General features: G+C 41.6%; 1 protein-coding gene across 2 annotated transcripts in view; it reads right to left on the reverse strand.

Annotated features, from left to right (window-relative positions):
* Positions 1-15246, reverse strand: part of LOC117514608 (vascular endothelial growth factor C-like) — a 66965-nt gene that overhangs the window by 5089 nt on the left and 46630 nt on the right. The window lies entirely within an intron of this gene.

Below are 15246 nucleotides of genomic sequence, written 5' to 3' on the forward strand. Positions count from 1 at the left end.
AAATCCTTACCCTCTTTTGGAATTACTGAGATTATGGCCTCCTTCCAAGATGGGGGAAGAACTCCCTCCTTCAAGGTTTAATTGAAGGTCTTTTGTAATAATGGTACTAATTACTCTCTAAGTGACTTGTACCATTCTCCTGGAAATCCGTCAGTCCCTGGAGACTTACCGGACTTCAGGGAGGAGATTACCATCTCAATTTCTCTAGAAGATGTTCATTTAATTAGTTTATCATTTTGTATTTTGCCAAGAGAGGGCAGGTCCAGCTGGTCCAGGAATTCTTCAACCTTGCAGGCATCAGATGTTGTAGGTTGGGTGTAGAAAGCCTGGTAATATTTCTCAAATGCTATTTGTATTCCCTCTAGTTTGTATGTTATCTTTTTAGTAATGGAATATTTCATTTTATAGACTGTATTTTGTATTTGCTGTTTTCTCAGCCTCCAGGTTCATATCTTGGAGGCTTTAGAGCCTCCCTCATAATATGTCTTAATAAATCTTTGCTTTTTTCTGCACATTGTTGCAATATAGCTTATCAATTTCTTGTTTAACTGGTCTCATTTGCTGAAATAATTGTGGATCCTTGTTTTTACTGTGTTGTTGTTTTAGCAGTTCTAGGAGTCCTTGAGTTTTTACTTTTTTGACAAAAGCGGTTTCTGATGTAATTCCCCCCCCCCAACCAGAACTGCCTTGGCGGCATCCCACGGTATCACTGGGTTCACATTCCCATCATCATTACCCTCTAAGTACACTTTTAGTTCATTTGTTGGTTTTTCCTTTAACCCAGGGTTATTTAATCTCCATGTTGTTGTTTTATATCCACGATTTAAGTGTAATTTTAACTGGACAGAGAAGTGATCTGATATGTCCCTCTGACCTACACATTCTTTTAACCTGTGTCTCTCGGAGTCTGAATTAAGCATAAGTAAATAATCAGTCCTTGAGTAGGCATCATGTGGATTTGAGTAAAATGTATACTGTCTAACCTAGTTGTGAAAAATCTCTCGAGACATCTCTCAAGCAAAGATCCTGGACTCTTCTGTTAAACCATCTTTCAATATTGGTGATTTTCCTTTTTTGATTAGTCATGTCCAGCTTTGGATTTAAAATCATGTTAAAGTCACCTTCGCAAATCAAAACTCCAGCAGTTTGGAATGCAGTTAGTTCAAATATTTTTTAAAGAACACCCTGTTGCTACCTGGAGGCGCATAAACATTTCACAAAGTCGCTTCTTTATCATCTAACCTACCACTCACCATGATGAACCTGCCCTCTTTATCTTGGGTTTCTGACAGAAGCTCAAAATGAACAGAGTTTGGCGTCAGTATAGCCCCACCCCTTTTGTGGCCTGTTTTGAACAATGAACAGTAAGTGTGTCTAAAATCCATTTTCTTTATTTTTTCATGCTCTTGGCTTAAGTGAGTCTCATGCCAAAATATAATTTGTATCTTTTCCCTCTTTACCTTAGATAATATAACTAAGGCAAAGCCTTGGACTGAACATTGACGTAGGTTGATGTAAATATATCGTACTGATTGTATGTGATACACCATAGTTCAAAATTGCTTGGGTGTATGAAGGTCTTGAGATGAAGGTACTTTAAACAGGCAGACACGATTTGTTAATGATAAACTATTGTAGGCTTTAATGGTACATACATATGGGTTTATTAAGGGTATTCATGAAACTATCATTGCAAAGTAATTTAGTCCTCTTTATAGGACGAGTCAAACCATTTACATTAAGAGTGACAACCTCAAACTTGTTGTTATGCACATATAGACCGGAGTTCTCAGACCTCACAATCCACGCTCACAATCCACGATGAGTACAGAACGGCTGCAACAATGAAAAAAACAAAACAGTAAATAAAAACTGGGGTTCGATCGAAGAGGCTCTCCGTGGGCCTCTTGTGTAGGGGGGGTGTTCTGACCACAGGGTGGTGGTGCCCCTTCAGGTCGTTTGTGTGAGTGACTGTCACTCAGACTCTGTAGAGTAGACTGACTACCTCGTTCTTAAATTACAACTGGCCAGATTGAATCAGTTAATGTCCTCTGTATGCTAGTAGTGTTCAAACAATGTTAACAGTTAGGGTTAAGGGTGGAAATAAAATAAGGAAGGATTCTGGTATCTTTGTCCGTCTTTGTCATATGCAGCTTACCATCACTGCCCTGTTTCAGGTAAACAAACAGGGGAAAAGAATGGATTAACCGCCCTTGTTGTCCATTCCGGCCAGCCGGTTAAATTCACGGAGCTTGTCTTGGCTCCTTTGCTGATATTCACCTCTGGCTCTGTGCCGTTTGCACTTCACCTTCTCCCAGCAGGGGCCTGTTCGCGGTGCTTCTCTCCGTCACCCCCTCAGGTCTCGGTGGTATCAAGAGGCCTTGCTCGTAGATCCTGGGCAGCTTGGTCTGCGCTCTCATATGTGACAGTCCCAGACTCCAGGAAAACACGCATGTTAGTCGTTGGTGTGTGGAATCTGATTCCTTTTTCTTTCAGAACTTTCTTGATTGATATCTATTCCCTCCTTTATACCATCACACCTTTGCATAGTCATGGTCGAAAAATACCCTTTTCCAGGGGCGTGCTGGGAACATTTTTCAGCCCGGGAGTTTCATATCCAACCGGCCCACAAACCACCAGCGCACAGAGATAATAAGAGTTCTGCTGTGGTATTTATGTGCTGACTGACTGTGAAAATTGGGTGGCTTATAATAGAAAGTAAAAGTTAGTTAAGCTGGGCAAACACTACAATATTTTCAATCGTTGTACTTGGCTCCAGCTCAAACTGTGCGACAAAACCGCAGGGTTTAAAAGTTCAGAGCGCACGATTCATGGACTCACACTGTACGGCCCGATGCTCTGATGTGATCTGACTGCTCACATTGTACGTTCAAAAACTGGTGGTACTGTACTACAAATGTTGATACGGCTGACATCCGGGCATCAACAGGCACGTAGCCTGTTATGCCCGGCCCTATTTACCATTTACCTCTTCGCTCTGTCTTCTTGAAAAAATATCTGTGAGCTTTGCACACTTGGCAGCATCTTTCTCCAAAGTTTTTCTTTTTCTTAATCTAGCTTTTTCAGCTCCACCTGGCTTTTTTCTGTCCATCTTTTCATTCACGGGCCACTCCTCCTATACTTGCTAGTAGCGCAAGTCCCATCTGGGCGCACCTGGCTTGATTGGACTGAACCAACTGTAATGAATGCATAGGGGTGTTAAACGTGTAATGTATGTCCCTACCTTAGGCTTTGGAAAAGATAAGCAGTCTTAAGTTATTTTCTTGTGGATTTTCATGATTGTAAAACATTTATAACACTTAATGTCTTCTCTTTAAGATACAGCAGCCCAAGTGTCTTGCTGTGTAGCCTAACAGTGGTGGTCATATATGTATTCATATATATTAACACCCCTCACAACGGCCCCAGGTTGGACCAGCCCACTGGGAAAACTCACAACTCTCCCGATTACCCAGCACGCGGTAGCCCTTTTCCCATAAAGGATGATTTTTTTTTCCTCCATGCCACACTGATGATCTTCTCCTGTCGATCTTGGGGGAGCAGTCTCGGCAGTTTAGGTCTGGCTTCTCTGTGTGCGTGTTCACTACCCAGTTCATTCAGGCCGGTGCTTTTGCTCAGTTCAGTTTTTATAAAGTTCTCCACAAAGCAAAACATTGAGGTCCCCTCAGCTCCCTCCTTCAAACCATAAATCTGAATGTGAGCATCCCTCAAGCTCAGTAATCTTTGATTTCCATTCCAGCTGGGTTTTCTGCATCTGGGTAAAAACCTTCTGCACCTCCACGTCAAATGTATCCACCTCTCCGATGTGCTGCTCGGCTTCGCCTAGTCTCTTTAAAGTAGCCTCTATTTTTTCCCGCAGTTTCCTCCAACTTCTGGTTGAAATCTGTTAACTGTTTGGAAATATTATTTTGTAGTCCAGACATGGCTTTAACCATGGTTTCGTTGACAGTGTTGCGGATGGAGGCTAATGTGACCATTTCTGCTAGCATAGCCTTGTCGCTACAGCCTGCATCTTCTGTGTCAATGTCCATTTTGTTACTTCTAAGACCCCTTTCTTTTCCCCTGACATTGTTATTTACTGAAAAACACTTTAGTTGTAAATGTTGTGGATTTAAGTGAGAGTTCAGTCAGGAGCTGAAACTTTAGGCTGCCATCTTCAAAGTGGCACCACCGGAAATCCCTCCAGTCGAAAGATCTTGATCCAAAAAAGTGCAAAAACAAAAAGTGGAAAAAAGTGGCAGAAAAAATGTGTTTGCGTTTTTAATTTTGTTTTAAAAAGGGCAGTAGTTATCCCAAACTGTGTCACCAAACCCAAGGTCTTCCATCCATCCATCCATTTTCTAAATCTGCTTGTTCCAGTTAAGGGTCATGGGGGTGCTGGAGTCTATCTGAGCAGTCATTGAGTGAAAGGCGAGGTACACCTTGGACAGGAAACCAGGCTATCAAAGGGTTGATGCACTCTCACTCACACCTACAGTTAATTTAGTCACTAACTCACCTAACCTGCATGTCTTTGGAAGTGGGAGGAAGGAGAAGCACCCGGAGGGAACCCACACAAGCTCCACACAGAAAGAACCAGACTGGAAATGAACCTGGGACCTTCTCACTGTGAAGCCACCAACCCAATCACTAAGCCACTGCAAGCATAATCTAAAGTAGCAAGTTTCACCTTTATTCATTCTGTATCGTGGTTACAGAGCCTTTGCCCTTTTGTGACCTGAATTACAATCAAAATGCACCCAGTGCCAACCTTATCTCAGTTCTTAGTGAGGTGACCTTGTGTATGAAGTTTAACCTTGTCAAGATAAACAAGGAATCAGTGTAAACAAGGTTATAGTGCACCTGGAAAGTATTCACAGCACTTCACTTTTTACATATTTTATGTTACAGCCTTATTCCAGAATGGAGTAAAATTTTTCCCCCTCAACATTCTGCTCACAACACCACATAATGACAGCATGAACATTGGAGCACCTATCTTTGGGCAGTTGTGCCCATTCCTCTTTGCAGCAACTCATAAGCTCCATCAGGATAGATGGAGAACATTGGTGCACAGCCATTTTCAGATCTCTCCAGAGATGTTCAGTTGGATTCAGGTCTGGGCTCTGGCTGGGCCACTCAAGGACATTTACGGAGTTGTCCTGAAGTCACTCCTTTGATAGCTTGACTGTGTGCTTAGGGTCATTGTCCTGCTGAAAGATGAACCGTCACCCCAGTCTGAGGTCAAGAGCGCTCTGGAGCAGGTTTTCATCCGGGATGGCTCTGCACATTGCTGCATTCATCTTTCCCTCAATCCTGACTAGTCTCCCAGTTCCTCTTGCTGAAAAACATCCCCACAGCATGATGCTGCCACCACCTTGCTTCACTGTAGGGATGGTACCTTTCCCCCAAACACGATGCCTGGCATTTACACCAGAGAGTTCAATCTTTGTCTCATCAGACCAGAGAATTTTGTTTCTCATGGTTTGAGAGTCCTTCAGGTGCCTTTTGGCAAACTCCAGGTGGGCTGCCATGTGCCTTTTACTAAGGAGTGGCTTCTGTCTGGCAATTCTACCATACAGGCCTGATTGGTGTATTGCTGCAGAGATGGTTGTCCTTCTCGAAGGTTCTCCTCTCTCCACAGAGGAATGCTGGAGCTCTGACAAAGTGACCATTGGGTTCTTGGTCACCTCCCTGAGTAAGGCCCTTCTCCCCGATCGCTCAGTTTAGATAGGTGGTCAGCTCTAGCAAGAGTCCTGGTGGATCTGAACTTCTTTCATTTACAGATGATGGTGGCCACTCTGCTCATTGGGACCTTCAAAGCAGCAGAAATGTTTCTGTACCCTTCCCCAGATTTGTGCCTTGAGACAGTCCTGTCTTGGAGGTCTACAGACAATTTGACTTCATGCTTGGTTTGTGCTCTGACATGCACTATCAACTGTGGGATCTTATATGTAGACAGGTGTACACCTGTCTACCCCACAGAAGTTGGGGCAAATCTGCCCAAAGATAGGTGCGTCAAGCTTGTGGCATCATATTCCAGAAGACTTGAGGCTTTAATCGCTGCCAAAGGTGCATCAACAAAGTATTGAGCAAAGGGTATGAATTCTTATGTACATGTGCTTTTATGTGCCTTTCCTAATCATGTCTGATTAACTGAATTTACCTCAGGTAAATGCAGTTTAACAGCTTAACTGAGTTTTTCCAGTTAAGCTGTAGAAACATTTCAATTATAATCAGTGGAAACAGGTTGCACCTGAGCTCAATTTTGAGCTTCATGGTAAAAAGTCTTTTTACCATGATATATATGTAAATTTGCAGAAATCTCAAAAAACATTTTCACATTGTCATTATGGGGTATTGTGTGTAGAATGAATTTTGAAGAAAAAATTAATTTCATCCATTGTGAAATAACATAACAAAATGTGGAATAACTGAAGTGCTGTGAATACTTTCCAGGTGCACCCTATATAGTCTCGGCCTTAGTAATACATTTGTGTTACCTCACAAAGTGGTTTGATAATGTCAGATAATGTAGATTCAAGGGCAGTGCTGGAGTTTGAATCACTTAAAAGCTGGAACTTCAGGTTGAGTTCTTATCTCTAAGGACTTGAAAAAAGGGCGTGCTGTTTCACTGTGGAAAGGAAAGGGGGATTGCTTGGGTTGCAACAACCATAGGATTATCACACTGCTCTCTGTACTGAGGCAGGTCATCGCAAGGATCCTTCTTATTAGGATTAAGTTTCAGCTACTTGTTGTTCACTGACCTTTACAATCTAGCTTCCTGCCAAGAAGGCAAATATTGACGTCTACACTGCAAAAACCGATATCTAAGGAAGTTAAAAAAGACTTGTTTAAAGAAAATTTGAATTTTTTTTTTATCTAAATACAGTATCTACAAGTGTTGAACTTGTAGAGACAGTAAGTATATTTATCATGGTGGTGACATTCATGTCTGTGGGTCCTCTGTGTTTGAGATCAACAAACACCTGGAAAGAGCTTATGGAGTCGTGAGGTGGCTGGTGATGGAGATATCTTTGCAGGAGGGCAAAGGTCCAAGTGTTTCTGGTCCTGCTGCTGCATGTCTTATTGGATGGTTGTGAGACTTTGACGCTAACAATTTATCTAAGGTGACAAATGTATGTCTTTGGTAACAGGTCCAAGGACCCGTGGGTACTACTGGAATACTTTGTGTCAAACTAATGGTTACTTAGAGAGACACAGATGAGGAGTATCACTTGCGCTGTGAAGGAGTATCAGCTATGTTTTTTTGGCCAGGTTTCTTGTGGCGTGATCCAGCACGCAGGTGCATTAGTGTTGAGGACCCCAGTGGCTGGAGAAGGTCAACGGGATGCCCATGCTTGACCTGGCAGTTGCAAAAATGATGGTTGCTTTGAGAGGTGAGGATGGATCATTTGTCTGCCTGGGTGGCTGCCATCCAGGACACAAGGCAGTTCTGTGGTGTCTTGAACAACAGTGCATGCTCCTACTCTTGACTTGACTTTTTGATGCACTGTAACTCTGAGTTTTACGGTAAAACAGCTATTTGCGAACGTAATCCAGCATTAATGTCCGCAAATCATCAGACACAAGGGGGTTATTCCCATTCTTATCCAATTCCATCGTTTGCACGGTTTAGTTTTCTGTAAGTAATTCGGTCAGTGAAGCGTACTGCAGCAACAGCGCCATTACTGACACCTGCGTAGCAAAGCAGACAAGTCGCGGAGGAATACATCAAATGTGAAACGGTCGAATATTTTGCCACCATCAAACCAATATTTTATGGTCGGAAATCTCACACGATTAACCAATCAGATTCGCGGAACACATGTAATTGGATTAGAATCAGTATTCTCTTACACATAAAAAGCATCAGACCACTTGACTGAATTTCAGTGAAGTTTCCCACATGTGTAACACCACTGTTACATACGGCAGCAATTTTTTTTGCTGCTTGTGTCTGCTTCTGCAGGGGTTTTTATTTATTTTTTATTTTTTTGGTCTGTCTGCTCACTGTCATCAAGTTCATTTTCTCTCTTCAGGCCTCTAAGATCACAGGGAGGTCGATCTTTCAAAAGCAGCCTGTGGGAACCTCGACATGCACGCAAACCGCACTCAGCTGAGGAAGTGGTCGAATGTTTAGAACACGCAATATCCAAAAAAGGTCAGCTGGAAACAAGTTTTTCTTTTCCAAGTGTGGAATGCGTGACAAGTCCATTGAGAGTTCTTAGCTGTGTTTCCTCTCCCCCTAACTGTCTTTCTCTCTCTCTCCAGGTTCTGAGTTTTCTATAGCTTCTTCATCCTTTGTGATGTAACACCTTTTGCATCACTGGCAGAACTAGAAAGGCACTCAGTCAAGTGATAGACTGTACAACAATGTGTGTGTGTGTATATATATAATATATATATATACACTCAACAAAAATATAAACGCAACACTTTTGGTTTTGCTCCCATTTTGTATGAGATGAACTCAAAGATCTAAAACTTTTTCCACATACACAATATCACCATTTCCCTCAAATATTGTTCACAAACCAGTCTAAATCTGTGATAGTGAGCACTTCTCCTTTGCTGAGATAATCCATCCCACCTCACAGGTGTGCCATATCAAGATGCTGATTAGACACCATGATTAGTGCACAGGTGTGCCTTAGACTGCCCACAATAAAAGGCCACTCTGAAAGGTGCAGTTTTATCACACAGCACAATGCCACAGATGTTGCAAGATTTGAGGGAGCGTGCAATTGGCATGTTGACAGCAGGAATGTCAACCAGAGCTGTTGCTCGTGTATTGAATGTTCATTTCTCTACCATAAGCCGTCTCCAAAGACGTTTCAGAGAATTTGGCAGTACATCCAACCAGCCTCACAACCGCAGTTCACGTTTAACCACACCAGCCCAGGACCTCCACATCCAGCATGTTCACCTCCAAGATCGTCTGAGACCAGCCACTCGGACAGCTGCTGAAACAATCGGTTTGCATAACCAAAGAATTTCTGCACTGTCAGAAACCGTATCAGGGAAGCTCATCTGCATGCTCGTTGTCCTCATTGGGGTCTCGAACTGACTCCAGTTCGTCGTTGTAACCGACTTGAGTGGGCAAATGCTCACATTCGCTGGCGTTTGGCACGTTGGAGAGGTGTTCTCTTCATGGATGAATCCCGGTTCACACTGTTCAGGGCAGATGGCAGACAGCGTGTGTGGCGTCGTGTGGGTGAGCGGTTTTCTGATGTCAGTGTTGTGGATCGAGTGGCCCATGGTGGCGGTGGGGTTATGGTATGGGCAGGCGTCTGTTATGGACGAATAACACAGGTGCATTTTATTGATGGCATTTTGAATGCACAGAGATACCGTGATGAGATCCTGAGGCCCATTGTTGTGCCATACATCCAAGAACATCACCTCATGTTGCAGCAGGATAATGCACGGCCCCATGTTGCAAGGATCTGTACACAATTCTTGGAAGCTGAAAATGTCCCAGTTCTTGCATGGCCGGCATACTCACCGGACATGTCACCCATTGAGCATGTTTGGGATGCTCTGGACCGGCGTATACGACAGCATGTACCAGTTCCTGCCAATATCCAGCAACTTCGCACAGCCATTGAAGAGGAGTGGACCAACATTCCACAGGCCACAATTGACAACCTGATCAACTCTATGCGAAGGAGATGTGTTGCACTGCATGAGGCAAATGGTGGTCACACCAGATACTGACTGGTATCCCCCCCCCAATAAAACAAAACTGCACCTTTCAGAGTGGCCTTTTATTGTGGGCAGTCTAAGGCACACCTGTGCACTAATCATGGTGTCTAATCAGCATCTTGGTATGGCACACCTGTGAGGTGGGATGGATTATCTCAGCAAAGGAGAAGTGCTCACTATCACAGATTTAGACTGGTTTGTGAACAATATTTGAGGGAAATGGTGATATTGTGTATGTGGAAAAAGTTTTAGATCTTTGAGTTCATCTCATACAAAATGGGAGCAAAACCAAAAGTGTTGCATTTATATTTTTGTTGAGTGTATAAAGCTCTTATAGGGCAGCCCCAAATGTTGCCATCATTTTGTCGTTGCCTGACTCCCAGGCACCACTCCCACCACTCGTAACTGGTGTTTTTGGGTGTTGGTATTAAAACATATAGTCAATTCAATCAATTTTCAATCAATTTTTTTTTTTTATATAGCGCCAAATCACAACAAACAGTTGCCCCAAGGCGCTTTATATTGTAAGGCAAGGCCATACAATAATAGTCAGCATATTGCCTTAGTAACAGATGCACCATCAGTAGACCTAATGTCACCTTGGCGCCGGTGCGCTTTGGTGCACCAACTAAACTGAACAGCTCTCTGTCAGTTTAATTGGATACAACTGAACATTTTAGAGTGGCCTTTTATTGTGGCCAGCCTAAGGCACACCTGTGTAATAATCATGCTGTCTAATCAGCATCTTGATATGCCACACCTATGAAGTGGGATGGAATAGCTCGGCAAAGGAGAATTGGTCACTAACAGATTTAGAGAGATTTCTGAACAATATTTGAGAGAAATAAGCATTTTGTGTGTATAAAAAATGTTTTACATCTTTGAGTTCAGCTCCTGAAAAGTGGGAGCAAAAACAAAAGTGTTGCATTTAGATTTTTGCTTGGGGTGTGTGTGTATATGTATGTATATATATATATATATATATATATATATATATATATAAAACAGCTGAGTGGATCCTTGTCATTTGATTGGTGCTTTGTATGTCACATGACATGGATTAATTTGTCCCATTTGTGTTGCATTGCATTTAGAGTAGTTTGGTTCCATTTAGAGTGCAAATTTGGTTCCATGATTTGATTGAGTTAACTGACACTGCTAATTCTTGTAACACACACACACACACACACACACACACACACACACACACACACACACACACACACACACACACACACACACACACACACACACACACAGAGGCCACTTGGCTATTATAATATAGATTAAGATCCAAACTCAATCCATAAATCATTCTAGTATCCCACCACTAGGGGCGCTTTTTTCTCCCACATAAATGTAGGGAAAAGATTAGACATAAAGTCAGCACAAACACTGAAACCATGACCAGTTGCATAGTAACAATTCTGTATGATGTGAACATGGAAACAGTGAAGTTAATTAAGACTGGATCCATAATTTTTAGTCTTTTCTGGACATAAGTTGAGTATTGTCCCGACACTGTTCTGGTACTGCTAAATAAAAAATAAAAAAAAAGAATTTAAGTTATATTCAGAAGTAAATGCAAATTGTGAGTGACAAAATATGTAAGAAAATGTCACAAGTTACTGAATGACAACAAAATTGACTTCATATAGCAGGAAAAAACAAAAGTGGAACCCTGACATAAAATCTACACACGGTTGTTTAGGATTTATGGATTGTTTATGGAGAAAACTTACAATACAATGTTGAGAGAGGAGTCATAGTGTTCTATGAAGAAGTTAGGAGTGGCATAGAAGTGTAGTGTTGGATACAGTTGTGGTCGGATGTTTACATACACTCATGGGCATGAATGTCATGGTAATTTTGGGCTTTTAATGATGTCTTTAAACAGTTTTTTTGTTTGTTTGTTTTTTGTTTTTTTGCTAGAGTGGAATGATTGTGCAGCATACATCATTAATAACATTTTACAAAAAAGAATTGGGTGCTCCTCAGTCATGTTTACCTCCACCAATGAAGTTGTAGGAGGTAATGTTATTGCCCATTTGTCTGTTTGGGAACAGCCTGGAGCCCACAATTTTTATATATCTTTATAATTTATTTATTTTTTTTTTTACTGAAGATTCATATCCTGATAGGCAAGAAGTGATTCAATTTTCAAGGTCATTGGACAAAAGGCCAAAGTTAGGAAGCATCTTGGAAAATTGGAAAAATCCCTATCTTTAACATTTAACTAACTTTAAAAAATCCATAACGCTGTTAAAAAAGATAAAATTTATTTCATATTTGACAGTGTTATGTAGGATGGTATCCTTTATCGACAAAGTGTGATCCGGATCTGATCCAGATTGTGGATTTTGTGGATATTTGTATTTAACATTGAAACCCCCATTTAATGTGTATTTACCATTATATCTTAATTAAACATGCCCCAGTCATCCTCATATTTGAAAGAGAGGTGCAGACTAGCACTCACTATCGCCTGACAAAGTTTGATATGGATCTGATGGATCTGATCCAGATTGTGGATTTTGTGAACATTTGAATTTAATTTTAGCCCTTTTGATATACATTTAGCATTATATCAAAATCAAAAGTGCCTCAGTCACTCTCATTTGTAACAATGAAGTGCAAACTGGCACTCTCAATGAATAGACCAACTTTGATCCACATCTAATCCGTATTATGGATTTAGCGGATATTTGATTCTTTTTAACATTGAAAAGCCCTTATTTTGTATTACTTTTTAGCTTATGAAAAGCCACTTCTAACAGGACTTTGACCTTGAAACTTTTTTCAGAAGTAAAAGTTTGTGCAACTGGAACCTAGTGTTGGCAGAGATTTGCGATCTCTGAGTGCGGTACTGTAGTTTGGGTAATGATTTGGACCTGGTTGTTGTACAAATCTGTGTCTGTTGGTACTAAATTACCCTTATCAGATGCTTGTTAGAAATGCTGCACTAATTTGTGCTGCTCTTGGTAGATTTTGTTGCTCATTATTACAACCCAAATTTAGAAAAAGTTGGGATGTGATAGAAAATGTACATATAAACAAACAAAAACACAACCTGCAGTGATTCTTACCTTTACTTTGACTTCTACTTCATTGCAGACAGTATGGGCCCAAAATATTTCATGTTTCGTTAGGTCAAGTTTGTTTCATGTGTTAATATACATTCATCCCTGAATGGACATATATATATATATATGAGGTCTGTTAGAAAAGTATCCGACCTTATTATTTTTTTCAAAAACCATATGGATTTGAATCACGTGTGATTACATCAGACATGCTTGAACCCTCGTGGGCATGCGAGAGTTTTTTCACGCCTGTCGGTTACGTCATTCGCCTGTGGGCAGTCTTTGAGTGAGGAGTCGTCCACCCTCTCGTCGTTTTTTCATTGTTTAGGAATGGCTCAGAGACTGCTGCTTTGTTTGATAAAAATTTTTTCAAAAACTGTAAGGCACAACTGAGTGGACACCATTCAATAAATTCAGCTGGTTTTCGGTAAAAAATTTTAACGGCTGATGAGAGATTTTGGTCTGGTAGTGTCGCTTTAAGGACGGCCCACGGTGCCTGATGGTGATCTGCGCTTCGAGGCGGCAGCGTCTCGCCGTTTCAAGTTGAAAACTTCCACATTTCAGGCTCTGTTGACCCAGTAAGTCGTCAGAGAACTTTCAGAAGAAGTCGGCATGAGGAGTTTATTTGGACATTCCATTGTTAACGGACATTTTGTAATGAAAGAACGTGCGGGCAGAGTCGCATGTCGGGCCGGACCCGACCGCGGGGGGTCGCGACAGGAAAAACACCTCCATTGGAAACCTTAACGGACAAGTTGGAACATGCCCAAGCTGTTAAACAATTTCTCAGTTACTCACTTGTTGAAAGCCATCAAAAGCCGCCTGAATTTTACAAATGGTTTTCAACACGGAGGTGTTTTTCCTGTCGCGGCGCACACAGATTAGCCGAGTCGTCACGGAAACGACTCGGCGAATTTGCGGGCACATCTTTCATTAAAAATTGTCCTTAAACAGTGGAATGTCCGCATAAAGTCCTCATGCCGGCCTCTTCTGAATCTTCTCTGTTCTCTCACAACGTCCTGGGTGAATTAAGCCTTAAATTAGGATGTTTTCAGGTCAAAACAGGCCGACGACGGCGCCTGGAAGCGCTGCGCGACGTCCCACTCCGTGGGAAGTCCTTACAGCGACAGAAACACCCCATAATCTCTCATCAGCCGTTAAACCTTTCACCGAAAACCAGCTAAATTTCTCGAATAGTGTCCACTCGGATATTCCTCACAGGTCCAGAAAAAATTTTGATAAAGCAACGCGTGCCGTCTTGAGCAGCGTGTGAAACAAAGGAATTCAGCCGAGAGGGCTGAACCACATCTCACTCAAGGCCTGCCCACAGGGAAATGACATCACCGACACGCTGCGTGAAAAAACTCACGCATGCGCACGAGGGTTCAAGCATGATTGGTGTAATCGCACGTCATTCAAATCCATATAGTTAAAAAAAAAGTGTCGGTTTCTTATCTAATAGACCTCGTATATGTGTGTGTGTAATATATATATATATATATATATATATATATATATATATAATATAAACAAAAACAAATTGGGATACTAAAGCACTTACAACTTTGAAATGTTGCCATTCCTTCTCACAACACCTAAAAGACATTTTGTCCCATTCTTCCTGTAAATATGTCTTACTATGTGCAACAGGTTGCCGTTATTGCATGTTTCGTTTGAAAATTCTCCAAACAATCTCTACTGGGGACAGATCAAGACTGCAGGCAGGCCAGTCCAGCACATGTATCGTTTTCTTCAGCAGTCAAGCTTTTGTAATGTGTGCAGAATGTGGTTTTGTGTTGTCTTATTAAAGAAATGTGTGGGCGTCACTGGAACAAATGTTGTCTTGATGGCAGCATGTCACTCTAAAATCTCAGTCTCCATTCATGCTGCCACCACAGAAAAGTAAAATATCTTTGCCAAGGACATCGACACAACCCCATACCATGACAGACCCTCGATTCTGGACACGTTGCTGATAACAGTCTGAATGGTCCTTTTTGTCCTTGGTCCAGAGGATATGTTGCCCTTCTCTTCCAAAGAACATATAGAGTGCTGATTCATCTTGACCACAATACACATTTCCTCTGTGTAATGGTCCAGCCCAGATTCCTCAGAGGACAGAAGTAAACACCTCTCCTGGACAAGGTTAACATTAGGGTTCTTTTTTCACAGTAATGTTTAAGTGGCATTTGTGAATGTAGCTACATCCTGTAGGCCCTCCATAAGTAATCCCTTGGCCATATGGTTATATCAGTTATTGATGAATGAAGGTTCTTGATGCAGTGTTGTCTGAGGGGTCGGAGATCATGGGTATTCATCTTAGGCTTGTGACCTTGTCCTTTATGCACTGAAATTCCTCCAGATTCCATTAATTATTTAATGATATTATTCACTGTAGAAGGAGAAATGTACAATTCCCTTCCAATCTTTATTTGAAGAGCATTGTTTTTTAAAC

Source organism: Thalassophryne amazonica, chromosome 1 (assembly GCF_902500255.1).
Source record: "Thalassophryne amazonica chromosome 1, fThaAma1.1, whole genome shotgun sequence".
In the NCBI taxonomy this organism is placed as follows: Eukaryota; Metazoa; Chordata; class Actinopteri; order Batrachoidiformes; family Batrachoididae; genus Thalassophryne; species Thalassophryne amazonica.